Source organism: Symphalangus syndactylus, chromosome 20, assembly GCF_028878055.3.
Source record: "Symphalangus syndactylus isolate Jambi chromosome 20, NHGRI_mSymSyn1-v2.1_pri, whole genome shotgun sequence".
Lineage (NCBI taxonomy): Eukaryota > Metazoa > Chordata > Mammalia > Primates > Hylobatidae > Symphalangus > Symphalangus syndactylus.
In genome coordinates this window covers 33,201,501-33,229,281 of record NC_072442.2, presented here as the reverse complement: position 1 = coordinate 33,229,281, position 27,781 = coordinate 33,201,501, and the positions used below count along the sequence as shown (strand labels likewise).

Sequence of the window (27,781 nt, the reverse complement as noted above, 5' to 3'; positions counted from 1 at the left end):
TTATTTTAGAATTTAAGATAGAAGCTAAAATACCTAGGGATAATGATATGACTATCAAAAATTAAAGGACATTTTGAGTATTATAGGTTAAGAATGAGAACTTACTACCCAATGAACAGGGGATAATTCATTATGCTCCATATGCATTGAATTAAAAGATAGGCCCATTACCTGGATAATTTGAAAGTTTAATTTTATTTAAAAGTCTTATTTCATTCATCAAGCTAAAGGATTAACTCCCAGAAATATTCTAGGATTGCATATCCCCAACTCTGTAGGAAGTATAGAAAGAATGTTATAAGGGCCACCATCTAAACATTATCATGTAAATAATTTAGTACCATTCCATTTGCCTTTGTAGATTTAAAAATGTAAATGGCTTTCTCATATTATGAAACATCATTTTTCAAAACCCAGATAAACATAGTATATTGCAAGAGAATAATTATTTTCTTTATTAAATAAGAAATGCTGGATGCTAAGTCCAAAAGACATAAATTATTTTGTACTAATAACTACTAACATTTTATTCATTAAAATATAAAGGTCAAAGATTTTAAAATGATCTTTAAATGATTAATAACATGGTGATTCTTTTCCTATTTCTGTAAACCTTTTTGAGTCTTAAAAATACTAAACTGTACAAGCAATATAAAATAGTATATAAACTTGGATTAAAATATTCAAATTTACTAGAATGTGGACATTGGAAAGAATGAAAATAAACAGAAGCATAAAGCAGCAGACATAAAATTAAGAAAGCAACTAAGAGTGTTTAAAGTACATATTCATCTGTAGTCTAATGTCTACCATAAACAGTGAGTCTTCTCAGTAAAACACAAATTGTTCATGAAGGGAAAAAGCATGTTGTATTACAGAATATTCAACATAATTTTTTTTAGTACTAACTTGTGCCTGGAATATTATCGGTTTTTCTATTATGAACTTATGCACTTGCTAATTTTTTTCATAAAAATTGTATTTACAACTCCATTCAAAAGCAGTTTTTGGTGGGTTTTTTTTTTTTTTCAAGACAGAGTTTTGCTCTTTCCACCTAGGCTGGAGTGCAATGGTGTGAACTTGGCTCACAGCAACCTAGCAACCTTCGCCTCCCAGGTTCAGCTGATTCTCTTGCCTCAGCCTCCCGAGTGGTTAGGACTACAAGCGTGCACCACCATGCCTGGCTAATTTTGTGCTTTTACTAGAGACGTGATTTTGCCATGATGACCAGGCTGGTCTTGAACTCCTGACCTGAGGTAATCCGTCCACCTTGGCCTCCCAAAGTGCTGTGATTACTGGCAAGAGCCACCATACCCGGCCTCAAAAGCAGTTTTTAAAAGCAAACACAATATAACACCAAAGTTGAAAAATCTATGCTCACCCAAGGATGCCAGGTTTAATAAATTATTTATAGAATACTGCATCAAAAATAAGACAATAACCCAAAATATACCATTAAAGATGTATCCACTCCTACAACTAGAGATACTTAATCTGGTAGCAAATGATACTTCAATCCGTTTCAGCATGTCTGAAATCTGTAAGGACAAAAGTGATAAAATATGACCTTCATTCTTCATTAGACTCTTACAACACTTGAAGGAAAATAATTCCTGAAGCACAAAGAGGTGAAGAGGTGCAATCCTTCAAAAAGATATTCAGTGTTCAAAATCCAAGAGTGCAATATCAGGCTGGGTGCGGTGGCTTACGCCTGTAATCCCAGCACTTTGGGAGGCCATGGTGGGTGGATCACCTGAGGTCAGGAGTTCGAGACCAGCCTGGCCAACAGGGTGAAACCCTCACTCTACTAAAAATACAAAAATTAGCCAGGCATGGTGGTGTGCACCTGTAGTCCTAGCTACTTGGGGGGCTGAGACAGGAGAATCACTTGAACCTGGGAGGTGGAGGTTGCAGTGAACGGAGATCATGCCACCTCACTCCAGCGTCAGTAACAGAATGAGATTCCATCTCAAAAAAAAAAAAAAAGAGTGTAATATCGGTACACACAGATAATATACTGAATGAAACAAATAGAATAATTTGAAGAGGTATCTTGACGAACAAGGGGTCATTAGACAGGTTGTTTTCATGTCTTTGAAGGAAATTGCAATGTGAGAAATTAGTACTTTGACTAAATTTAGTAAATTTAGTACTATTTAGTACTATACTAAAGGTACTATTTAGTACTATACTATTTAGTACTACACTAAAAGTTTATTGCCAACATGTATTGAGTTATTAACGTGTGTTAGGCAGAGTACCATATAATTTACACTTGTTATCTCATTTATTGTAGGTAAAACGTAATTTTGAACTCTGGGAGTATATATGAATTAGATGGAATAAAATTCTACTTAAATGGCCGTCAGTAAATCGGTATCTAGGAACAGGGTGATACAGTGCCCAAGTTTTCTATTCTTACTAAATGTTGTGTTTCATTTTCAACGTTTTCTTGGATATTGCTCTTTTTTGGTCATTTTTTTTTATTTTAGAAAACTAATAAATTGACTCTTCTTTCTACTGACTCTTGGGTTTTATAGAAGAAAAACTAATTAAATTCTGTACATTTACCTTTACCTCATTTTTTCTCTTTTAAATTTATTTTAATTGACATATAATAGATGTACATGTTATGGGGTACAGAGTGATATTTTGATATATTTATGCAATGTGTAAAGATCAAGTCACAGTCATTATCATATCCATTACCTATATCATGTATTATTTCTTTGCAGTGAGAATATTCAAATATTCTTTTATTTTAGTTATTTGAAAACAAAATAAGTTCCCGTTAACTACAGTCACCCAATAATGCTGTAGAGAACTAGAACTTCTTCCTTCTCTCCAGCTGTAATTTTGTACATATTAACCACATTTTTCTTATACTCTTCTTTCTCCTACTCTTTCCAGGATATGGTAACCAGAACTCTACCGTTATCTACTTCTATGAGATTAAAAATTTTAACTTCCATACATAAGTGAGAACATGTAGTTATGTGGTGTTTATGTTTCTATGCCAGGCTTATTTCACCTAACATAATGCCCTCCACTTGCATTCTTGTTGCCATAAATAACAGGATTTTGTTCTTTATGACTAAATAATATTCCATTATATGTGTATATCACATTTCTTTATCCATTCATCTGTTGATGGACACTTATGTTGATTCCATATCCTGGCTATTGTGAATAGTGCTGTAATAAACATGGGGGTGCAGGTAACTCTTTGATATACTGATTTTCTTTCCTTTGGATATATACTGAAAACCATAAGATTAAATTAATAACAATAGAAGCGTATGGCAAAATTATTCTTATATGAAAAAAAAACCTCTCAACCATTTAGTATAGAAAATATATGCCTTAACACGGAAGGACATAAAGGACAAATCTACAGCTAAGATCATACTGAATGTGGAAAAGGTGAAAGATTTTACTGTGAACAAGAAAATGATTTTACTGGAACAAGAACAGGATGCCTATTTTCACCAATCATATTTCACATAGTGAAAGTCTTAGCCAGGACAATTAGGTTAGAGAAAGAAATAAAGGACATCTGAATTGGAAAGGAGACAGTCAAATTGTTCCCGTTTAAAGACAATGTGATCTTATACATGGAAAAAAATAAGACTCTACCAAAAGCTTCTTAGGGTGATAAATGAAATGAATAAAGTTGCAGGATATAAATCAACATACAAAAATCAGTAGTATTTCTATATATTGATAGTAAACTAGCTGAAACAAGAAATTAAGAAAGCAATTCCTTTTACAATAGTTACAAAAATGTACTTAGAAATAAATTTAACCAAGGAAGTAAAAGATTTCTACAACAAAAATGACAAATATTAATGAAAGAAATTAAAGAAAACACAAAAAAGGAAAGACATCCACGTTTATAGATTGAAATAGTATTCTTAAAATGACCCACTATGCTATGCAATTTACAAATTTAGTACAATCACTAGCTTGTATTTTTAAAAGCACCTTTGCTGCATATTCTTAAGATACTCAATGGCAATGCCTGGATTTAAGTTTGAGGTGTTATTACATCTATTTTATATTGGGCACAATATAATGTTTGATCAGAGATAACAGTTTTGATTGGTCCTAGGTCATACAGTAATATATACATTGTGATTTATAGACAAGCTATCTTTTAATATTCAGGCATTTAGAAAGTTCATTTAGACAAAGTTATAAAAACTTGCCTTCTATTCTGCCTATATCACCTAAAAATCCTAAGAGGTAAATTTGATATTTTTTATTTGATATACAATTTATCAACACAATTAAAATCTAACAATTATCATGTGCAGAGTGTGAAAATCTCATCAGATTAAGGAACACAAAGTTATCCTTTTCATATTTCAGAAGTAAAACTGTTTTGGAAACTGTTATTTTTAGAAACAGTTAAAAACATTTTTTCGTTAGTTTTTCATGTAAAATTGTGACAACCAGCATGAAATAACTGTCATCACAGAAGCATGGTATATTCGATTCCAAAATATATTCTGTGTAAGTTTTAATATATTTATGCATTATTTATACTTAGATTGTAACCCATAATGTACAGATATTATTTTTCCTTCAACTCTTAAGCATATTCTTAAATAATAAAATTAAAATTAATGAATTATAATTTTTTTTTGGTTGGGAAAATGAATAGACACACACGTTACAGTGCATGACTTCACCTCATCATTTCATCTCATTTCATCATTTCATCTCATCATTTTATCTCATCATTTCATCTCATCCCATCTCATCTCATCATTTCATCATATGATCTCATCATTCATCTCGTCATTTCATCAAATCTCATCTCATTTCCATTTAATTATTTCATTTCATTTCATTTCACTATTTCATCTAATTTCATTTCATTATTTCATTGTGTCATTTCATATCATCTCATTTCATCTCATATTTTTCATCTCATCATTTTTCATATCATTTTTCATCTCATCATTTCATCTCAATTCATTTCATCTCATCATTTCATCTCCACATCTCATCACTTCATCCTTTCATTTCGACATTTCATCTCATCTCATTTCATTATTTCATTTCATCTCATTTCATTATTTCACCTAATTTCATTATTTCATCTCATCTCATCTCACTTCATCTCATCTCATTTCATCTCATCATTTTTCATCTCCTCATTTAATCTCATTTCATTTCATCTCATCATTTCATCTCACATCTCTTCATTTCATCATTTCATTTCAACATTTCATCATTTCATCTCATCTTTCAATTTCATTTCAATATCATTTCATTTCATCATTTTTCATTTCATCTCATTTCATTATTTAATCTCATTTCATCTCATTTTTCATCTCATCATCTCATCATTTCATTTCATCATTTCATCTCATTTCTTCTCATCATTTCATCTCATCATTTTATCTCATTTCATCTCATCTCATTTCAATTTCATTTCATTATTTCATTTCATTTATTTCATTTCATTTCACCTCATTTCATTTCATCTCATTTCATTTCATCTCATTTCATCTCATCTTATCTCATTTCATCTCATCATTTCTTCTCATCTCATCTCATCATTTCACCATTTCATCTCATTTCATCTCATCATTTCATCTCACCTCATCTCATCATTTCATCTCATTTCATCTCATCCTTTCATCTCATCATTTCATCTTATCATTTCATCTCATTTCATCTCATCATTTCCTCTCATCATTTCATCTCATCTCACCTCAGCATTTAATCATTTCATCTCAACATTCCTTCTTATTACATCTCATCATTTTATCTCATCATTTCATCTCAAATCAACATTTCTTCTTATTACATCTCATCATTTTATCTCATCATTTCATCTCATCTCATCTCAATTCAATTTCCTTTCATTATTTCATTTCATCTCACTTCATTTCATCTCATTCATTTCATCTCATTTCATTATATCTCATCATTTCCTCTCATCATTACATCTCATCTCATTTCATCTCATTTCATCTCATCATTGCATCTCATCATTTCATCTCATCTCATTTCATCATTTCATCTCATCATTCATCTCATCATTTCATCTCATCTCATCATTTCCATTTCATTTCCATTTCATTATTTCATTTCATCATTTAATTTCATCATCTCATTTAATTTCACCTCATTTCATTATTTCATTTTTTCATTTCATTACATCTCATTACATTTCGTCTAATTTCACTTCATGTCATTTCATATCATCATTTCGTTTCATCGCATCATCTCTTTTCATCTCATCATTTCATATCATCTTATCAACTTATTTCATCTCATCATTTCACAATTTCATCTCATTTCATCTCATATCTTCTCATCTCATTTCAATTTCATTTCATTTTTTCATTTCATTATTTCATCTCATTTCATTATTTCATCTCATCTCATTTCATCTCATCACATCTCATCATTTCATCATTTTATTTCATTATTTCATCTTATTTCATCTCATCATTTCATCTCATTTCAATTTTATTTCAATTTCATTTCATTTATTTCATTTCATCTCATTATTTCATCTCATTATTTCATTATTTCATTTCATTTCCTCTCATTTCATCTGATTATTTCATTTCATTTCGTCTCATTTCATCTCATTATTTCATCTCATTATTTCATTATTTCATTTCATTTCATCTCATTTCATCTCATCATTTCATCTCATCATTCATCTCATCATTTCATATCATCATTTAATCTCACCATTTCATTTCATCTCATCTCATTTCATTTCATCTCATTTCATCTCGTCTCATTTCATCATTACACCTCATCATTTCATCATCATTTTATGTCATTTCATGTCATCATTTCATCACATCTCATCTCATGTCATTTCATCCCATCATTTCATCACTTCATCTCATCATTTCAACTCATTTCATCTCATCTCATCACTTCCATTTCATTTCCATTTCATTATTCCATTTCAGCATCTCATTTCATTATTTCATTTCACTATGTCATTTCATCTCATTACATTTCATCTCATTTCATCTCATCTCGTTTCATTTCATCTTGTCATTTCATCTCATTATTTCATCTGATTTCATGTCATCATATCATGTCATCATTTCATCTCATTTCATCACATATCATCTCATCATTTAATCTCGTTATTTAATCTCATTTCATCTCATCATTTCATCTCATCTCATCATTTCATCTCATCATTTCGTCTCATCTCATTATTTCCGTTTCATTTCCATTTCATTATTTCATCATTTCATTATTTCATTTCATCTCATTTCATTATGTCATTTCATTTCATCTCATCTCATCATTTCATCGCATTTCCTCTCATCTCATTTCATTTCATCTCATCTCATCATTTCGTCTTATCTCATTTCAATTTCATCATTACATTTCATTATTTCATTTCATTATTTCATTTCATTTCATCTCATCATTTCATCTCATTTTTCATCTCATCATTTTTCATCTCATTTCATCTCATCATTTCAACTCATCATCATCTCATCTCATTTCATCATTTCATCTCATCATTCACCTCATTTCATCTCATCATTTTAACTCATTATTTCATCTCACCTCATTTCAATTTCATTTCATTATTTCATGTCATTTCATTATTTCATTTCATCTCATCATTTCATCCATCATCTCATCATTTCATTTCATCTCATCTCATCTCCTTTCAATTTCTTTTCAATTTTGTCGTTTCGTCTCATCATTTCAACTCACCATTTCATCTCAAAACTTCATCTCATCTCATCTCATCATTTTGTCATTTCATCCCATCATTTCATCTCATATCAAGTCATCTGATCATTTGATCTAACTGAAATGATGTAATGGAATCATGAAATGAAATGAATAGGATGCCCTCACTGATGTTAAATTTAAAAATTGTTTTTCATGTATTCATTTTTAAATTTATATGTATTTATATTTATATTTACTTATATTTCTTTTTACTTCTTTTTATTTATATTTTTACTTATTTCTTTATTTACAGACAAGGTCCTGTTCTGTGGCCTAGGCTGGAATGCAGTGGTGCATTCACAGTTCACTGCAGCCTCGAGCAAACCTGCCACCTCAGCCTCCCAGGTAGCTGGGACCCCAGGTGCACACCACCACACCTGGTTAATATTTTATTATTTGTAGAGATGCAGGCTTGCTATGCTGCCCAGGCTGGTCTCAAACTCCTGGGCTCAAGCAATCCTCCTGCCTTGGCATCCCAAAATGCTGGGATTACAGACATGAGCCACAGTGCCCAACCTATTTATTTATTTAATAAAGACAAGGTCTCACTATGTTGCCCAGGCTGGTCTTCAACTCCTGGCCTCAAATGATTCTCCAAACTTGGCCTCTCAAAATGTTGGGATTACAGGTATGAGCCACCATGCCTGGCCTAAAAATAGTATTATATTTTTGCGTTATATAATTTTCCATTAGGTAATATGAATATTCTGTACAGGAAATATGCCCTTAATTACATAGGCATAAACATTTGTTACATTGAGAAAAATCTAATAGAGCTAAAAGTAAAACTTAATTTGAAAAGGTCATTAGATACTCATACATTCTTACGTTTACACATTCTTTCATATATTCATATATTCTTTTAACAGTATCAATGGTTTAGAGTTATGCATACAAAACCATGACCTATATGTAATACAACGAATAACAGGCTAATAACTAATACAACTAATAATTACAATTCAAGGCATATTATATACAAAGCTTTAACTTCTCATCAGATTTTGTTTTTTTCGTTCTGTTTTGGCAGATACTATGAACACAACATTCAACTCACAGACACTAAGGAGCCCTTACTAAGCATAAAGTACTGTGAAAGGCCAGGGCTAGGACAGAACAGAGACAGGGCCAGGGGTACGACAGAAATGGGGCAGGGTCATGGCCAGAGAAAAACCAGGGGCAGGGTCACAGCCAGGGACACGACAGGACCAAGGCCAGGGCCAGAAGCAGGGCAGAACCAGGGCCAGGGCAGGGCCATGGCAGGATCAGGGCCAGCAGAAGGCCAGGGCAGGGCCAGGGTAGCACAGGGCCAAGGCAGTGCAGGGTCAGTGTAGAGCAAGGAACGGGCCAGGGTATGGCAGTGCAGGGTCAGTTTAGAGCAAGGAACGGGCCAGGGTATGGCAGGGCAGGGACAGGGAGGTCCAGGGCCAGGGCCAGGTCCAGGACATGGACAGGGCAGGGCCAGAAACATGGCAGGACCAGAAAGGGAACAGGGCAAGGGCAAAGCCAGAGAAGGACCATGGAAAAAACATGGTCATGGAGGGTCCAGGGCAAGGGCAAGTCCACGGCAGAACCAGAGCCAGGGCAGGCCAAAGGCAGGGCCAGGGCAGGGCAAGGCCAGGGTAGGGCAAGGCCAGTGTAGGGTGAGGGTAGGGCCAGGGTGAGTTCAGGTCCAGGACAGGACTAAGATAGCACAGGGCCAAGGCAGGGCCAGGGCAGGGCCTGGGGATTGTCAGGGCCAGGGCCAGGGCCAAGGCTGGGCCAGGGACAGGGCCAGAGCAAGGGCATGGCCAGGGAGAAGGCAGAACCAGAGAGGATCCAGAGCAAGGGCAGGGCCAGGGCAGAACCAGGACCAGGACAAGGCAAAGCCAAGGACAGGGCAGGGCAAGACCAGGGTAGAAAAGACCAGGGTAGGGCCAGGCCAGGGTAGAAAAGACCACGGTAGGGCCAGGCCAGGGTAGGAGAAGGCCATGGTAGGGCCAAGGCCAAGGCAGGGCAGGGCTAGGGTAGCACAGGGAATGGCCAAAAACAGGGCAGGGCCATAGCAGTGGCAGGACTAGCAACAGGGCCAGGGCAAGCGCTGGACCAGAGCATGGTGGAGACAATACAGGGCCAGGACAGAGTATGGCAAGGCAGGTCCAGGGCGATTTCATGGACTCGGTAGGCCGGGAGTCAGGCCAGGGCAGGGGAAGGGCAACGCCAGGGAGAAGGCAGGGCTGGGGCCAAGGCAGTGCCAGGGCAGGGCAGGACCAGTGCAGGGCCAATGCAGGGTAAGGGCAAGGCCAGGGCATGGAAGGACAGGGCACGACCAAGGAAGGGCCAGGAGAGGGCCAGGGCAAGGTCAGGGCCAGAACAAGGGTACGGCTGGGGCCAGGAATATGGTAAGACAAGGGCTGGGCCCAGGCTGGGACACGCAGGGCAGACCATGGCATGTGCACGGCAGGGCCAGAGCCAGGCCATAGAGAGAGTAGGGCAAATGCCAAGGCAAGGCTAGGGAAGTGCCAGGGCTGAGGCAAGGTCAGGGAAGGTCCAGGGCTGAGTCAAGGCTATAACCAAGACAGGGCAAAGGCCGGGACAGATCTAGAGCACAAGTAGGGCAGTCTAGGGCACAGCAATGGCAAGACCAGGCCATAGAAGGGCCAGCCCAGGATAGAACAGGGCACAGGCAGGGCAGGGCCAGGGCCACGGCTGGGGCAGGATAAGGACCAGGACCAGGGTAGAGGCCAGGGCAAGGGTATGGCCAGGGCAGAGGTAGGGCCAGAGCCAGGGTCCGGGCAGGGCCAAGGCAGGTCCATTGCAGTGCCAGGGTTCAGACCAGGGCCAGAGCAGGGCTCGGGTAGGGCCAGGGCCAGGACCAGGAAAGGGCAATGTCAGGACAAGGGCCACGGCAGGACCAGCAATGGGGCTAGGGCCAGGACAGGGACAGGGACAGGGTCAGGGCTAGGCCCAGAATAGCATGCCAGGGTAGAGCCAGGCCAAATTAGGGCCAGGACAGGGTCAAGAACAGGGCTGGGCCAGGGTATGGCCTTAAGTAGCGAAGGGCCAGGGCCAGGGACCATGCCAGCGCCAGCGCCAGTCCAGGGCAGAGGCAGGGCCATGGCCAGGTCTAGGACAAGGCTGGGGCAGGGCCAAGGTCTGGGTCAGGGTCAGCACAAGACCAGGACAGAGCCAGGGGAGGGACAGGGCCATGGCAGGACCAGGGTCAGGAGCAGGGCTCAATGCCGGGCCAAGGACACAGATAGGACCAGGTCTGTGCTAGGGCCAGTGTGAGGGCCAAGGCGGGGTCAGGGCAGGGCCAAAGGGAGGGCAGGACCAGGACAGGGTGGAGCAGGCCCGGGGTAGCACAAGGTTAAGTCACGGCATGACGAACTAGGGCAGGTATGTGGCTGGGGTCGGGACAGGGCCAGAGCCAGGGCAGGGCCAAGGCAGTGGCAGCTCCAGGGCAGGGCCAGGGTTAGGACCATGGACATGTCCATGACCAGTGCCAGGGCAAGGGCAGGGGCAGGGCCAGGGTCATCTAAGAACCAGGGACAAAGCCAGGCCCAGAGCAGGGCCAGGACAGGTACATGGCAGGGCTAGGGTCTGGGACAGGGCCATGGCAGGGCCAGGGCCAGGGCCAGGGCCACAACCAGGTCTGTGCTATGGCCAGGTCCAACACAGTGCCCAGGTGAGGCTAGGGTGAAGGTCAAGATAGGGCGAGGGCAGGGTCAAAGCCAGGTTAGGGCCAAGGCAGGGCCATGGCAGGCAAGGCAGGGCCAGGAAGACATAGGGCCAAGACAGGGCAGGGCCAGACCAGTGCCAAGACCTGGGCAGGGCCAGGGAACAGCCAGGGCAGGGCCAGGGCCAGGGCCAGGGCCATGACCATGACCTGGGCAGGACCAGGTTCGGGGCAGGGGCAAAACAAGGGCAAGGACAGTGCAGGCTCTTGGCACAGCCAGGGTCCAGGACAGTGTCAGGGCAGGGCCATGACCATGACCTGGGCAGGACCAGGTTCGGGGCAGGGGCAAAACAAGGGCAAGGACAGTGCAGGCTCTTGGCACAGCCAGGGTCCAGGACAGTGTCAGGGCAGGGCCAAGGCAGGGTCTGGGCCATGGTAAGACCAGCAACAGGGCTGGGGCTAGGCCAGTGACAGGACCAGAGTCAGGGCAAGGGATAGAGCAGTGCAAAGCAAGGGTAGGGCCAGGGCCAGGGTAGAACCAGGGCATGGTCCCAAGCAGGGAAGGGCCAGGGCCAGGACAGGTCAGGGCAAGGCCATGACAGGGCCAGCGGCTGCATGAGGGCAAGGGCAGGGCCAGAGCAAGGTAAGGGTCAGGGCCAAGGCGAGGGCAGGGACAGGGCAAGAAATATGGCAGGACCAGGGGCAATGCCAAGGCCAGAGCTGGGCCAGGGCTGAGCCAGGGCTGAGTCAGGGCAGGGCAGGGCAGGCCACGGTATGGCCAGTGCAGGACAGGACAAGAGTCGGTCCACAGAGAGAGCAGGGCTGATGCCAAGAAAGAGACAAGCTAGTGCCAAGGCTGAGACAGTGTCAGAGCATGTCCAAGGCAGGGCCAGAGCCAGGGGCAGAACCGAGCCAGGGCACAGCCAAGGCAGGGTAGGGCGGGGAAATGGCACAGCCAGGTCAGTACTGGGACAGGGCAGAGCAGGGCAAGCCGATGGTAAGGGCAGGGGAGGGACAGGCCAAGGCAGAGCCACGTCATGCCAGGGCCAGGACACCTCCAAGTCCACTTCAACGCGAGGGCTATGGCAGGACAAAGACCAGGGCCAGGGTCAGGGCCAGGTCTGTGCTAGGGCCAGGTCCAGAGCAGGACCTAGCAAAGACTAGGGTGAGGGCCAAGGTAAGTCCAGGGCAAGGTCAAAGGCAGAGTAGGGCCAGGGCAGGGTGATGACACACCCAGAGCACAGCAGGGCAGGGTGATGGCAAGACAAGGGGCAGACCACTGCCAGCTCAGGGCCAGAGAAGGGCCATGGAAGAGCCAGGAAAGGGTCTGGGTCAGGGCCAGGACCAAGGCAGAGCAGGGCCAGGGCGATGGCAGAGTCAGGGCAGGTCCTTCACAGGACCAGGTTCCAGGCCAGGGCCAGGGCAGCAGCAGGGGCAGGGCCTGGATAAGGGCAGGGCCAGGGATATGGCAGGACCAGGGCTAAGGCCAGGACCAGGCCATAACGAGGGCAGGGAAAAAGCTAAGGCAGGGTCAGGGCAGGTCCAGGGAGCGGTCAGCACCAAGCGCAGCCAAGGCACAACCAGCGAAGGGTAAGGCAGGGCAATGGCACCACTGGGCCATGACAAGGCAAGGTCAGTGCCAGGAGAGGGCAGAACAGGCAGGCCCATGGTGGGGCCAGGGCAGGGATGGGCCAAAGCAGGGCCAGGACATGTCCAAGGCCAGGTCAAGGCCAGAACAGGAGCAGGACCATGACCATTGGCAGGGCCAGTGCCATGACAGGACCGGGGTCAGGACAGGGGGCAGGGCCAGAGCCAGAGCCAGAGTAAAGGTCAGGCCAGCACAGGATCAGGGCAGAGCCAGTGCCAGGGCAAGACCAGGGCAGGGACAGGGTAGCACAGGGCCAAGACAGGGTCAGGATGGGACCAGAGCAGGACAGGGCCAAGACAGTCCAGGTAACAGTAGGGCAGGTACAGGCCAAGACAGGGCAGTACAGAGCCAGATCCATGGCAGGGGCAGGGCAAAGCCAGGCCCATTGCCAATGCACCGGCTCTCCCTACAGGGCTCCTACCACCTGGCCACTGCTGCAGCCCATCCATCACTGTAAGCATGAACTCCAATCCTGGCTACAGCCGCCTGCCCTTCTAGTGAAGCCGCTCTCCTACCGCTCCAGTGCACTGCAGTCTCTGTCACTGCCACCCACCTGCAACGAGGTGAGCTGTGGTTTCGCAGGGTCTAGGTGTCTCCTCCTCCTCCTGGCAAGGAGCAGCTGGGCGGGCAAAGCCAGAAAAGCCTAGAGGAAGATGTGAGAGGTGGAAGGGTTAGAGCCTCAACTTGTAATGCCGGCCACTGGGTGGCAAGGGCGAGTTTCAGCAAAGGCACTCACACCCACCCTCCAAAGTCCAGCCTCTCCTTTTGGCCCAAGCTAGCTAGGAACTGGGGTCTGGGGTGGGTGTGGAGACACCACAGCACCCAGCTCCCCACTCCACAGGAACCAATGGGCCCATCATGGCTGCACTCGTCGGGGAACAGGAGAAGCAGAAAAATTCAGACCCAGCCAGCCCTCCACACCCAGGTACCAATTCCTGTTCCAGACGCCTCCATGCACAGGGCCCTGTCCCCCATGGTGTCCCCAGGGCTGCCTGGCAGCCTCTGAGGCACAGACTCAGAGTGCACAGGCCCAGGAACCATGGTGGGTGAGGGGGCTCTGCCATGCTCAGGATTCCCACGCAAACGCTGCACGCCTGCCGCACTCCAGTATGACCAAGAGTCCGTCGGCCTCTGGAGTGTGGAATCAGGGACAGGAGAACCACTCCCTCCTTGGATGCCAACTCTGCTGACCGCCGCCAGCAGTGCAGCCCCAGATAGCGACGAACTTGCCCCACCTCCACGGCTGGTCCTGCCCTCAGTAGCGCCCCCCACCTCCATCCCCCAATGCTGCCAGTAGCATATACCCAATAGTGCCCTAACCTGTCCTCCTCCATGGGCATTGCAGACCCAGAAAGCGTCCATAAACCACCCTCCCTGCCATGGGCAGTGCAGCCCTGTACAGTGCTATCAAACAGTACCCCTAATGCAGGCAAGGACACCCTGGATAGCGCCCCCAACCCACCCCACACTGCGAAAGGTGCAGCCCTGGATAGCCCCTCTCCTACCACTCTGGTCGTGCTGCAGTCTCTGTCACCGCCACCACCAACCACAGTGAGGCAAGCCAGTGGGCCGCAGCCTGTAGCACCCAGCAGCCAGGCACGGAGCAGCTCTCGCTGATGGCCGGCTCCTACCACTCCCACCATGCTGCTGTCTCCGTGGCTGTCTTCTTTGACTACAAAGGAATGAAAGTAGGTATCAATAAGAAGAGTAACTTTGGAAAGAATACAATCACAGGAAAGTTAAACACTACTCTCCTGAATAAATGACTAGCGGGTCAATGAAGATACTAAGACAAATTCAAAAATTTCATGAAACAAAGGGTAATGAAAACACAGTATACCAAAATTGTTACGCAGAAAGCAGGACAAAGGCAGAGATTTATAGCTATAAGAGTCTACCATCCAAACAGAAGAAAAACTTCAAATAAATAATACATCTTAAAGAACTAGTAAATTAAGAACAAACTAAACCGAAAATAAGAAAATAAATAAGATCGTAGCAGGAATAAAATGGAAATAAAAAACACACAAGATTAAACGAAAAGTTGGTTTTCTGGAAAGCTAAACAAAATTGACAAACTTTTAACCAGGCTAACTAAGAAAATAAGAGACAAGATTCAAATAAATAAAATCAACAGATAAAAAAAAGGAGGCATTACAACTGATATTACAGAAATTCAAAGGATCATAACTGGCTATTATAGGCCAATAAATTGGAAAGCCTAGTAGAAATTGGCAAATTCCTAGATGCATACAACCTACTTACGTTGAACAATGAAAACATCCAAGACCACAACAGATTGGTACCAAGTAATGAGATCGAAGCCATCAGAAAAAGTCTCCCGGTAAAGAAAAGCCCAGCAACTGATGTCTTCACTGCTGATGGCTTCACACCAAACAATATAAAGACCTAGTACCAACCCTACTCAAACTATTTTGAAAAACAGGAGGGAATACATCCAAACTTATTCTATGAGACCATTATTACTGTGATACCAAAATCAGACAAAGGCATCAAAGAAGGAAACTACAGGCCAGTATCTCTAATACTGATGCAAAAATCCTGAACACAATACCAGTGAGTCAAATTCAGTAATACATTAAAAAGATAAGTCATCATGATCAAGTGAGATGTATCCCTGGAATGCTGGGGTCACTCAACATACAATGTGATACATCACATCAATCAAATAAATGACAAAAGCAGTACGATAGTGTCAACTGAAACTGAAAAAGCATTTGATGAAATTCAGCATCCTTCATGCTATAAATCCTCAAAAAAACGGGTACAGAAGAAACACACCGCAACATAATAAAAACTACAGCAAAGACACCCACAGCTAGAATCAGATGGAATGGGGAAAAATGGAAAGCTTTTCCTCTAAGATCTCGAACATGATAAGGATGCCCACTGTCACCACTGTTGTTTAACGTAGTACTGGAAATCCCAGCTAAAGCAATCAGTGCAGGACCTGATATGGCCCCCAACCCACCCTGCCCCCTGCCACCAGCAGTGTAGCCCCCCGCAATAGTGCACCCAAGATACCCAAACCACCCTGCCTCCCCACACCATGGGCATTGCAGCACCCCAAGCACCCTTAACCTGAAACTGCCACCCCTTCGCAGCCACTCAGTGCAGCCCCGGAGACCACACTTAGCCCACCTCACTGTTGCCAGCAGTACAGTCTGGGATGGTGCCCCCAACAGGCTCCCCACCGAGGGCATTTCCATCAAGATGGAAATGTAAAAAATTTCTTCGAACTGGATAACACAACCTATCAAGACCTCTGGGATACAGCAAAGGCAGTGCTAAGAGGAAAGTTTGTAGCCCTAAACACCTATGTCAAAAAGTCTGAAAGAGCACAAACAGACAATCTAAGTTTGACAATAAGGCCATAGTTACCAAACAGTATGGTACTGGTTTAAAAGGCACATAGACCAATGGAACAGAAGAGAGAACCCAGAAATTAACCCAAATACTCACAGCCAACTGATCTTCAACAAAGTAAACAAAAACATAAAGTGGGGAAAAGACACCCTTTTCAACACATGATGTTGGGATAATTGGCGAGCCACATGTAGGGGAATAAAACTGTATTCTCATCTCTCACCTTATAGAAAAATCTACTCAAGATGGATTAAGAACTTAAACCTAATTCCTGAACTATAAAAATTCTAGAAGATAACACTGGATAAACCCTTCTAGACATTGGCATAGGCAAGGATTTCATGACCAAGAACCCAAATGCAAATGCAATAAAAACAAAGATAAATAGCTGGGACTTAAACTAAAGAGCTTTCGCACGGCAAAGGGAAGAGTCAGCAGAGTAAACACACAACCCACAGAGTGGGTCCCCTGACCCTGACCCTGACCCCTGACTCCTAACCCTTAACCCTAACCCCAACCCTCACCCTCACCCTAACGCAACCCTAACCTCTAATCCCTAACCCCTAAACTCTATTAACCCCTAACTCTAAACGTTGACTCCTAACCCCTAACTCTGACCCCAACCTCTATCTCCAACCCCAAACACTAAACTTAACCCCTAACCCCTAACCCTAACGACAACCTTAACCCTAGGTTTGCTACTAAGTTTGTATTGACTATGTCAACGTTGATTATTATAATCGGTCTTAGGACTGCACGGCAGCGAGGGGATTGCGAATTTTATATTAATATTTTTGTATTGAGGCAGTGCATTAGCATTACAGGTGCTTGTTAGATGAGCAATGGGGATGTCATATTTTGGGTGTCACGTCTGCATTACGAATGCTGCATTTGTCTTCCGCGGCTGCGGTATCTCGCATTGCGGCCGCCTCACAATGGCTGGGGAGAACCTCGGTGGGCAGGATTCAGAGGGGCTTTTGGTTTCCCGTTTTCCACACTGAACCCTTCTAACTGGTCTCTGACCCTGATTATTCAGGGCTGCAAACAGGAAGGATTTGACTCACCGTCGATGCGGCCCCGAGTTGTCCCAAAGCGAGGCAGTGTCCACAAGGTCTGTGCTGAGGAACGCTGCTCTGCCTTCGCGGTGTCTCCCGGGTCTGTGCTGAGCAGAACGCAGCTCCGCCCTCGCGGTGCCGCTGGCCCACCCGGGTCTGTGCTGAGCAGAACACTGGTCGGCCTTCGCTGTACCTCCGAAGTCTTTGCAGAGGAGAACTCAGATCTGCCCTCGCGATGCTCTCCGGGTCTCTGCTAAGGAGAGCACAGCTCCGTCCTCGCAACGGCAGAGCGCCGGCGCAGGCGCAGAGGGGCCACACAGCGCCGACGCAGGCGCAGAGGGTGGGGGCGCCCCCGCACAGCGCCGGTGCAGGCGCCGGGGGGTGGGGGGGGGGGGGAGCCGCACAGCGCCGGCGCAGGCGCAGAGGGGCCGCATACCGCTGGCGCAGGCGCAGGGGGGGCCCGCCCCCGCACGGCGCCGGCGCAGGCGCAGAGTGGGGGGGTGGGGCCGCACGGCGCCGGCGCAGGCGCAGATTGTGGGGTGCCCCCACGCACAGCGCCGGCGCAGGCGCAGAGGGGGCGCACAGCGCCGGCGCAGGCGCGGAGGGAGCACAGAGCGAGCATCGCGAGGGTGGAGCTTAGTTCTCCCCTGGACACACTTCAGAGGTACAGTGAGGGCGGACCAGTGTTCTCCTCAGCACAGACCCAGGCGCGGCACCGCGAGGGCGGAGCTGGGTTCTGCTCAGCACAGACCCGTGGGACACCGCGAAGGCAGAGCAGCGTTCTCCTCAGCACAGAGCTTGGGGACACTGCTTCGCTTTGGGACAACTCGGGGCCGCATCGACGGTGAGTCAAATCCTTCCTGTTTGCAGCCCTGAATAATCAGGGTCAGAGACCAGTTAGAAGGGTTCAGTGTGGAAAACGGGAAACCAAAAGCCCCTCTGAATCCTGCCCACCGAGGTTCTCCCCAGCCATTGTGAGGCGGCCGCAATGCGCGATATACACCGCAGCCGCGGAAAACAAATGCAGCATTAGTAATGCAGACGTGACACCCAAAATATGACATCCCCATTGCTCATGTAACAAGCACCTGTAATGCTAATGCACTGCCTCAATACAAAAATATTAATATAAGATTCGCAATCCCCTCGCTGCCCTGCAGTTCTAAGACAGCGCTCATAATAATCAACGTTGACATAGTCAATACAAACGTAGTAGCAAACCTAGGGTTAAGGTTGTTCATGGGGTTAGGGGTTAAGTTTAGTGTTTGGGGTTGGAGATAGGGGTTGGGGTCAGAGTTAAGGGTTAGGAGTCAACGTTTAGAGTTAGGGGTTAAGAGATGTTAGGAGTTAGGGGTTAGGGTTGCGTTAGGGTGAGGGTGAGGGTTGGGGTTAGGGGTTAGGGGTTAGGGTTGGGATTAGGTGTCAGGGGTCAGGGTCAGAGTCAGGGTCAGGGGTCCCACTCTGTGGGTTGTCTATTTACTCTGCTGACTGTTCTCTTTGCCGTGCAAAAGCTCTTTAGTTTAAGTCCCAGCTATTTATCTTTGTTTTTATTGCATTTGCATTTGGGTTCTTGGTCATGAAATCCTTGCCTATGCCAATGTCTAGAAGGGCTTATCCAGTGTTATCTTCTAGAATTTTTATAGTTCAGGAATTAGGTTTAAGTTCTTAATCCATCTTGAGTAGATTTTTCTATAAGGTGAGAGATGAGAATACAGTTTTATTCCCCTACATGTGGCTCGCCAATTATCCCAACATCATGTGTTGAAAAGGGTGTCCTTTCCCCACTTTATGTTTTTGTTTACTTTGTCGAAGATCAGTTGGCTGTGAGTATTTGGGTTAATTTCTGGGTTCTCTCTTCTGTTCCATTGGTCTATGTGCCTATTTTTAAACCAGTACCATACTGTTTTGGTAACTATGGCCTTATTGTCAGACTTAGATTGTCTGTACTCTTTCAGACTTTTTCACATAGGTATTCAAGGCTACAAACCTTCCTCTTAGCACTGCCTTTGCTGTATCCCAGAGGTCTTGATAGGTTGTGTCATGCAGTTCGAAGAAATTTTTTACATATCCATCTTGATGGAAATGCCCTCGGTGGGGAGCCGGTTGGGGGCACTATCCCAGACTGTATTGCTGGCAACAGTGAGGTGGGCTAAGTGTGCTATCTGCGGCTGCACTGCATGGCTGTGGGGGAGGGGTGGCAGATTCGGGTTGAGGGCGCTTGGGGTGCTGCAATGCCTGTGGTGCAGGGAGTCAGGGCGGTTTGGGTGTCTTGGGTGCGCTATTGCGGGGGGGCTACACTGCTGGTGGCAGGGGGCAGGGTGGGTTGGGGGCCATATCAGGTGCTGCACTGATTGCTTTAGCTGGGATTTCCAGTACTACGTTAAACAACAGTGGTGACAGTGGGCATCCTTGTCATGTTTGAGATCTTAGAGGAAAAGCTTTCCATTTTTCCCCATTCCATCTGATTCTAGCTGTGGGTGTCTTTCCTGTAGTTTTTATTATGTTGCGGTGTGTTTCTTCTGTACCCGTTTTTTTGAGGCATGAAGGGATGTTGAATTTCATCAAATGCTTTTTCAGTTTCAGTTGACATTATCATACTGCTTTTGTCATTTATTTGGTTGATGTGATGTATCACATTGTATGTTGAGTGACCCCAGCATTCCAGGGATACATCCCACTTGATCATGATGAATTATCTTTTTAATGGATTAATGAATTTGATTCACTGGTATTTTGTTGAGGAATTTTGCATCATTATTAGAGATACTGGCCTGTAGTTTCCTTCTTTGATGCCTTTGTCTGATTTTGGTATCACAGTAATAATGGTCTCATAGAATAAGTTTGGATGTATTCCCTCCTGTTTTTCAAAATAGTTTGAGTAGGGTTGGTACTAGGTCTTTATATTGTTTGGTGTGAAGCCATCAGCAGTGAAGACATCAGTTGCTGGGCTTTTCTTTACCGGGAGACTTTTTCTGATGGCTTCGATCTCATTACTTGGTACCAATCTGTTGTGGTCTTGGATGTTTTCATTGTTCAACGTAAGTAGGTTGTATGCATCTAGGAATTTGCCAATTTCTACTAGGCTTTCCAATTTATTGGCCTATAATAGCCAGTTATGATCCTTTGAATTTCTGTAATATCAGTTGTAATGCCTCCTTTTTTTTATCTGTTGATTTTATTTATTTGAATCTTGTCTCTTATTTTCTTAGTTAGCCTGGTTAAAAGTTTGTCAATTTTGTTTAGCTTTCCAGAAAACCAACTTTTCGTTTAATCTTGTGTGTTTTTTATTTCCATTTTATTCCTGCTACGATCTTATTTATTTTCTTATTTTCGGTTTAGTTTGTTCTTAATTTACTAGTTCTTTAAGATGTATTATTTATTTGAAGTTTTTCTTCTGTTTGGATGGTAGACTCTTATAGCTATAAATCTCTGCCTTTGTCCTGCTTTCTGCGTAACAATTTTGGTATACTGTGTTTTCATTACCCTTTGTTTCATGAAATTTTTGAATTTGTCTTAGTATCTTCATTGACCCGCTAGTCATTTATTCAGGAGAGTAGTGTTTAACTTTCCTGTGATTGTATTCTTTCCAAAGTTACTCTTCTTATTGATACCTACTTTCATTCCTTTGTAGTCAAAGAAGACAGCCACGGAGACAGCAGCATGGTGGGAGTGGTAGGAGCCGGCCATCAGCGAGAGCTGCTCCGTGCCTGGCTGCTGGGTGCTACAGGCTGCGGCCCACTGGCTTGCCTCACTGTGGTTGGTGGTGGCGGTGACAGAGACTGCAGCACGACCAGAGTGGTAGGAGAGGGGCTATCCAGGGCTGCACCTTTCGCAGTGTGGGGTGGGTTGGGGGCGCTATCCAGGGTGTCCTTGCCTGCATTAGGGGTACTGTTTGATAGCACTGTACAGGGCTGCACTGCCCATGGCAGGGAGGGTGGTTTATGGACGCTTTCTGGGTCTGCAATGCCCATGGAGGAGGACAGGTTAGGGCACTATTGGGTATATGCTACTGGCAGCATTGGGGGATGGAGGTGGGGGGCGCTACTGAGGGCAGGACCAGCCGTGGAGGTGGGGCAAGTTCGTCGCTATCTGGGGCTGCACTGCTGGCGGCGGTCAGCAGAGTTGGCATCCAAGGAGGGAGTGGTTCTCCTGTCCCTGATTCCACACTCCAGAGGCCGACGGACTCTTGGTCATACTGGAGTGCGGCAGGCGTGCAGCGTTTGCGTGGGAATCCTGAGCATGGCAGAGCCCCCTCACCCACCATGGTTCCTGGGCCTGTGCACTCTGAGTCTGTGCCTCAGAGGCTGCCAGGCAGCCCTGGGGACACCATGGGGGACAGGGCCCTGTGCATGGAGGCGTCTGGAACAGGAATTGGTACCTGGGTGTGGAGGGCTGGCTGGGTCTGAATTTTTCTGCTTCTCCTGTTCCCCGACGAGTGCAGCCATGATGGGCCCATTGGTTCCTGTGGAGTGGGGAGCTGGGTGCTGTGGTGTCTCCACACCCACCCCAGACCCCAGTTCCTAGCTAGCTTGGGCCAAAAGGAGAGGCTGGACTTTGGAGGGTGGGTGTGAGTGCCTTTGCTGAAACTCGCCCTTGCCACCCAGTGGCCGGCATTACAAGTTGAGGCTCTAACCCTTCCACCTCTCACATCTTCCTCTAGGCTTTTCTGGCTTTGCCCGCCCAGCTGCTCCTTGCCAGGAGGAGGAGGAGACACCTAGACCCTGCGAAACCACAGCTCACCTCGTTGCAGGTGGGTGGCAGTGACAGAGACTGCAGTGCACTGGAGCGGTAGGAGAGCGGCTTCACTAGAAGGGCAGGCGGCTGTAGCCAGGATTGGAGTTCATGCTTACAGTGATGGATGGGCTGCAGCAGTGGCCAGGTGGTAGGAGCCCTGTAGGGAGAGCCGGTGCATTGGCAATGGGCCTGGCTTTGCCCTGCCCCTGCCATGGATCTGGCTCTGTACTGCCCTGTCTTGGCCTGTACCTGCCCTACTGTTACCTGGACTGTCTTGGCCCTGTCCTGCTCTGGTCCCATCCTGACCCTGTCTTGGCCCTGTGCTACCCTGTCCCTGCCCTGGTCTTGCCCTGGCACTGGCTCTGCCCTGATCCTGTGCTGGCCTGACCTTTACTCTGGCTCTGGCTCTGGCCCTGCCCCCTGTCCTGACCCCGGTCCTGTCATGGCACTGGCCCTGCCAATGGTCATGGTCCTGCTCCTGTTCTGGCCTTGACCTGGCCTTGGACATGTCCTGGCCCTGCTTTGGCCCATCCCTGCCCTGGCCCCACCATGGGCCTGCCTGTTCTGCCCTCTCCTGGCACTGACCTTGCCTTGTCATGGCCCAGTGGTGCCATTGCCCTGCCTTACCCTTCGCTGGTTGTGCCTTGGCTGCGCTTGGTGCTGACCGCTCCCTGGACCTGCCCTGACCCTGCCTTAGCTTTTTCCCTGCCCTCGTTATGGCCTGGTCCTGGCCTTAGCCCTGGTCCTGCCATATCCCTGGCCCTGCCCTTATCCAGGCCCTGCCCCTGCTGCTGCCCTGGCCCTGGCCTGGAACCTGGTCCTGTGAAGGACCTGCCCTGACTCTGCCATCGCCCTGGCCCTGCTCTGCCTTGGTCCTGGCCCTGACCCAGACCCTTTCCTGGCTCTTCCATGGCCCTTCTCTGGCCCTGAGCTGGCAGTGGTCTGCCCCTTGTCTTGCCATCACCCTGCCCTGCTGTGCTCTGGGTGTGTCATCACCCTGCCCTGGCCCTACTCTGCCTTTGACCTTGCCCTGGACTTACCTTGGCCCTCACCCTAGTCTTTGCTAGGTCCTGCTCTGGACCTGGCCCTAGCACAGACCTGGCCCTGACCCTGGCCCTGGTCTTTGTCCTGCCATAGCCCTCGCGTTGAAGTGGACTTGGAGGTGTCCTGGCCCTGGCATGACGTGGCTCTGCCTTGGCCTGTCCCTCCCCTGCCCTTACCATCGGCTTGCCCTGCTCTGCCCTGTCCCAGTACTGACCTGGCTGTGCCATTTCCCCGCCCTACCCTGCCTTGGCTGTGCCCTGGCTCGGTTCTGCCCCTGGCTCTGGCCCTGCCTTGGACATGCTCTGACACTGTCTCAGCCTTGGCACTAGCTTGTCTCTTTCTTGGCATCAGCCCTGCTCTCTCTGTGGACCGACTCTTGTCCTGTCCTGCACTGGCCATACCGTGGCCTGCCCTGCCCTGCCCTGACTCAGCCCTGGCTCAGCCCTGGCCCAGCTCTGGCCTTGGCATTGCCCCTGGTCCTGCCATATTTCTTGCCCTGTCCCTGCCCTCGCCTTGGCCCTGACCCTTACCTTGCTCTGGCCCTGCCCTTGCCCTCATGCAGCCGCTGGCCCTGTCATGGCCTTGCCCTGACCTGTCCTGGCCCTGGCCCTTCCCTGCTTGGGACCATGCCCTGGTTCTACCCTGGCCCTGGCCCTACCCTTGCTTTGCACTGCTCTATCCCTTGCCCTGACTCTGGTCCTGTCACTGGCCTAGCCCCAGCCCTGTTGCTGGTCTTACCATGGCCCAGACCCTGCCTTGGCCCTGCCCTGACACTGTCCTGGACCCTGGCTGTGCCAAGAGCCTGCACTGTCCTTGCCCTTGTTTTGCCCCTGCCCCGAACCTGGTCCTGCCCAGGTCATGGTCATGGCCCTGCCCTGACACTGTCCTGGACCCTGGCTGTGCCAAGAGCCTGCACTGTCCTTGCCCTTGTTTTGCCCCTGCCCCGAACCTGGTCCTGCCCAGGTCATGGTCATGGCCCTGGCCCTGGCCCTGGCCCTGCCCTGGCTGTTCCCTGGCCCTGCCCAGGTCTTGGCACTGGTCTGGCCCTGCCCTGTCTTGGCCCTATGTCTTCCTGGCCCTGCCTTGCCTGCCATGGCCCTGCCTTGGCCCTAACCTGGCTTTGACCCTGCCCTCGCCCTATCTTGACCTTCACCCTAGCCTCACCTGGGCACTGTGTTGGACCTGGCCATAGCACAGACCTGGTTGTGGCCCTGGCCCTGGCCCTGGCCCTGCCATGGCCCTGTCCCAGACCCTAGCCCTGCCATGTACCTGTCCTGGCCCTGCTCTGGGCCTGGCTTTGTCCCTGGTTCTTAGATGACCCTGGCCCTGCCCCTGCCCTTGCCCTGGCACTGGTCATGGACATGTCCATGGTCCTAACCCTGGCCCTGCCCTGGAGCTGCCACTGCCTTGGCCCTGCCCTGGCTCTGGCCCTGTCCCGACCCCAGCCACATACCTGCCCTAGTTCGTCATGCCGTGACTTAACCTTGTGCTACCCCGGGCCTGCTCCACCCTGTCCTGGTCCTGCCCTCCCTTTGGCCCTGCCCTGACCCCGCCTTGGCCCTCACACTGGCCCTAGCACAGACCTGGTCCTATCTGTGTCCTTGGCCCGGCATTGAGCCCTGCTCCTGACCCTGGTCCTGCCATGGCCCTGTCCCTCCCCTGGCTCTGTCCTGGTCTTGTGCTGACCCTGACCCAGACCTTGGCCCTGCCCCAGCCTTGTCCTAGACCTGGCCATGGCCCTGCCTCTGCCCTGGACTGGCGCTGGCGCTGGCATGGTCCCTGGCCCTGGCCCTTCGCTACTTAAGGCCATACCCTGGCCCAGCCCTGTTCTTGACCCTGTCCTGGCCCTAATTTGGCCTGGCTCTACCCTGGCATGCTATTCTGGGCCTAGCCCTGACCCTGTCCCTGTCCCTGTCCTGGCCCTAGCCCCATTGCTGGTCCTGCCGTGGCCCTTGTCCTGACATTGCCCTTTCCTGGTCCTGGCCCTGGCCCTACCCGAGCCCTGCTCTGGCCCTGGTCTGAACCCTGGCACTGCAATGGACCTGCCTTGGCCCTGCCCGGACCCTGGCTCTGGCCCTACCTCTGTCCTGGCCATACCCTTGCCCTGGCCTCTACCCTGGTCCTGGTCCTTATCCTGCCCCAGCCGTGGCCCTGGCCCTGCCCTGCCTGTGCCCTGTTCTATCCTGGGCTGGCCCTTCTATGGCCTGGTCTTGCCATTGCTGTGCCCTAGACTGCCCTACTTGTGCTCTAGATCTGCCCCGGCCTTTGCCCTGTCTTGGTTATAGCCTTGACTCAGCCCTGGACCTTCCCTGACCTTGCCTCAGCCCTGGCACTTCCCTAGCCTTGCCTTGGCATTTGCCCTACTCTCTCTATGGCCTGGCTCTGGCCCTGCCGTGCACATGCCATGGTCTGCCCTGCGTGTCCCAGCCTGGGCCCAGCCCTTGTCTTACCATATTCCTGGCCCCAGCCGTACCCTTGTTCTGGCCCTGACCTTGCCCTGGCCCTCTCCTGGCCCTTCCTTGGTCGTGCCCTGTCCTTCCATGCCCTGGCCTTGCCCTTACCCTGCATTGGCCCTGCACTGGTCCTGCCCTGCCCTGGCACTGCCTTGGCCCCAGCCCTGCCTTCTCCCTGGCGTTGCCCTTCCCCTGCCCTGGCCTGACTCCCGGCCTACCGAGTCCATGAAATCGCCCTGGACCTGCCTTGCCATACTCTGTCCTGGCCCTGTATTGTCTCCACCATGCTCTGGTCCAGCGCTTGCCCTGGCCCTGTTGCTAGTCCTGCCACTGCTATGGCCCTGCCCTGTTTTTGGCCATTCCCTGTGCTACCCTAGCCCTGCCCTGCCTTGGCCTTGGCCCTACCATGGCCTTCTCCTACCCTGGCCTGGCCCTACCGTGGTCTTTTCTACCCTGGCCTGGCCCTACCCTGGTCTTTTCTACCCTGGTCTTGCCCTGCCCTGTCCTTGGCTTTGCCTTGTCCTGGTCCTGGTTCTGCCCTGGCCCTGCCCTTGCTCTGGATCCTCTCTGGTTCTGCCTTCTCCCTGGCCATGCCCTTGCTCTGGCCCTGTCCCTGGCCCAGCCTTGGCCCTGGCCCTGGCCCTGACAATCCCCAGGCCCTGCCCTGGCCCTGCCTTGGCCCTGTGCTATCTTAGTCCTGTCCTGGACCTGAACTCACCCTGGCCCTACCCTCACCCTACACTGGCCTTGCCCTACCCTGGCCTTGCCCTGCCCTGGCCCTGCCTTTGGCCTGCCCTGGCTCTGGTTCTGCCGTGGACTTGCCCTTGCCCTGGACCCTCCATGACCATGTTTTTTCCATGGTCCTTCTCTGGCTTTGCCCTTGCCCTGTTCCCTTTCTGGTCCTGCCATGTTTCTGGCCCTGCCCTGTCCATGTCCTGGACCTGGCCCTGGCCCTGGACCTCCCTGTCCCTGCCCTGCCATACCCTGGCCCGTTCCTTGCTCTAAACTGACCCTGCACTGCCATACCCTGGCCCGTTCCTTGCTCTACACTGACCCTGCACTGCCTTGGCCCTGTGCTACCCTGGCCCTGCCCTGGCCTTCTGCTGGCCCTGATCCTGCCATGGCCCTGCCCTGGCCCTGGTTCTGCCCTGCTTCTGGCCCTGGCCTTGGTCCTGTCGTGTCCCTGGCTGTGACCCTGCCCCTGGTTTTTCTCTGGCCATGACCCTGCCCCATTTCTGTCGTACCCCTGGCCCTGTCTCTGTTCTGTCCTAGCCCTGGCCTTTCACAGTACTTTATGCTTAGTAAGGGCTCCTTAGTGTCTGTGAGTTGAATGTTGTGTTCATAGTATCTGCCAAAACAGAACGAAAAAAACAAAATCTGATGAGAAGTTAAAGCTTTGTATATAATATGCCTTGAATTGTAATTATTAGTTGTATTAGTTATTAGCCTGTTATTCGTTGTATTACATATAGGTCATGGTTTTGTATGCATAACTCTAAACCATTGATACTGTTAAAAGAATATATGAATATATGAAAGAATGTGTAAACGTAAGAATGTATGAGTATCTAATGACCTTTTCAAATTAAGTTTTACTTTTAGCTCTATTAGATTTTTCTCAATGTAACAAATGTTTATGCCTATGTAATTAAGGGCATATTTCCTGTACAGAATATTCATATTACCTAATGGAAAATTATATAACGCAAAAATATAATACTATTTTTAGGCCAGGCATGGTGGCTCATACCTGTAATCCCAACATTTTGAGAGGCCAAGTTTGGAGAATCATTTGAGGCCAGGAGTTGAAGACCAGCCTGGGCAACATAGTGAGACCTTGTCTTTATTAAATAAATAAATAGGTTGGGCACTGTGGCTCATGTCTGTAATCCCAGCATTTTGGGATGCCAAGGCAGGAGGATTGCTTGAGCCCAGGAGTTTGAGACCAGCCTGGGCAGCATAGCAAGCCTGCATCTCTACAAATAATAAAATATTAACCAGGTGTGGTGGTGTGCACCTGGGGTCCCAGCTACCTGGGAGGCTGAGGTGGCAGGTTTGC

The 27,781-nt window shown here is 48.2% G+C and overlaps 2 pseudogenes; one reads left to right on the top strand and one right to left on the bottom strand.

The window, feature by feature from the left end:
• Window positions 1-9,123: 9,123 nt before the first annotated feature.
• On the bottom strand, window positions 9,124-10,175 carry LOC134735179 (tyrosine-protein phosphatase non-receptor type 23-like; annotated as a pseudogene).
• Window positions 10,176-25,668: 15,493 nt separating this feature from the next.
• Window positions 25,669-26,720, top strand: LOC129469636 (tyrosine-protein phosphatase non-receptor type 23-like; annotated as a pseudogene).
• Window positions 26,721-27,781: the final 1,061 nt, after the last annotated feature.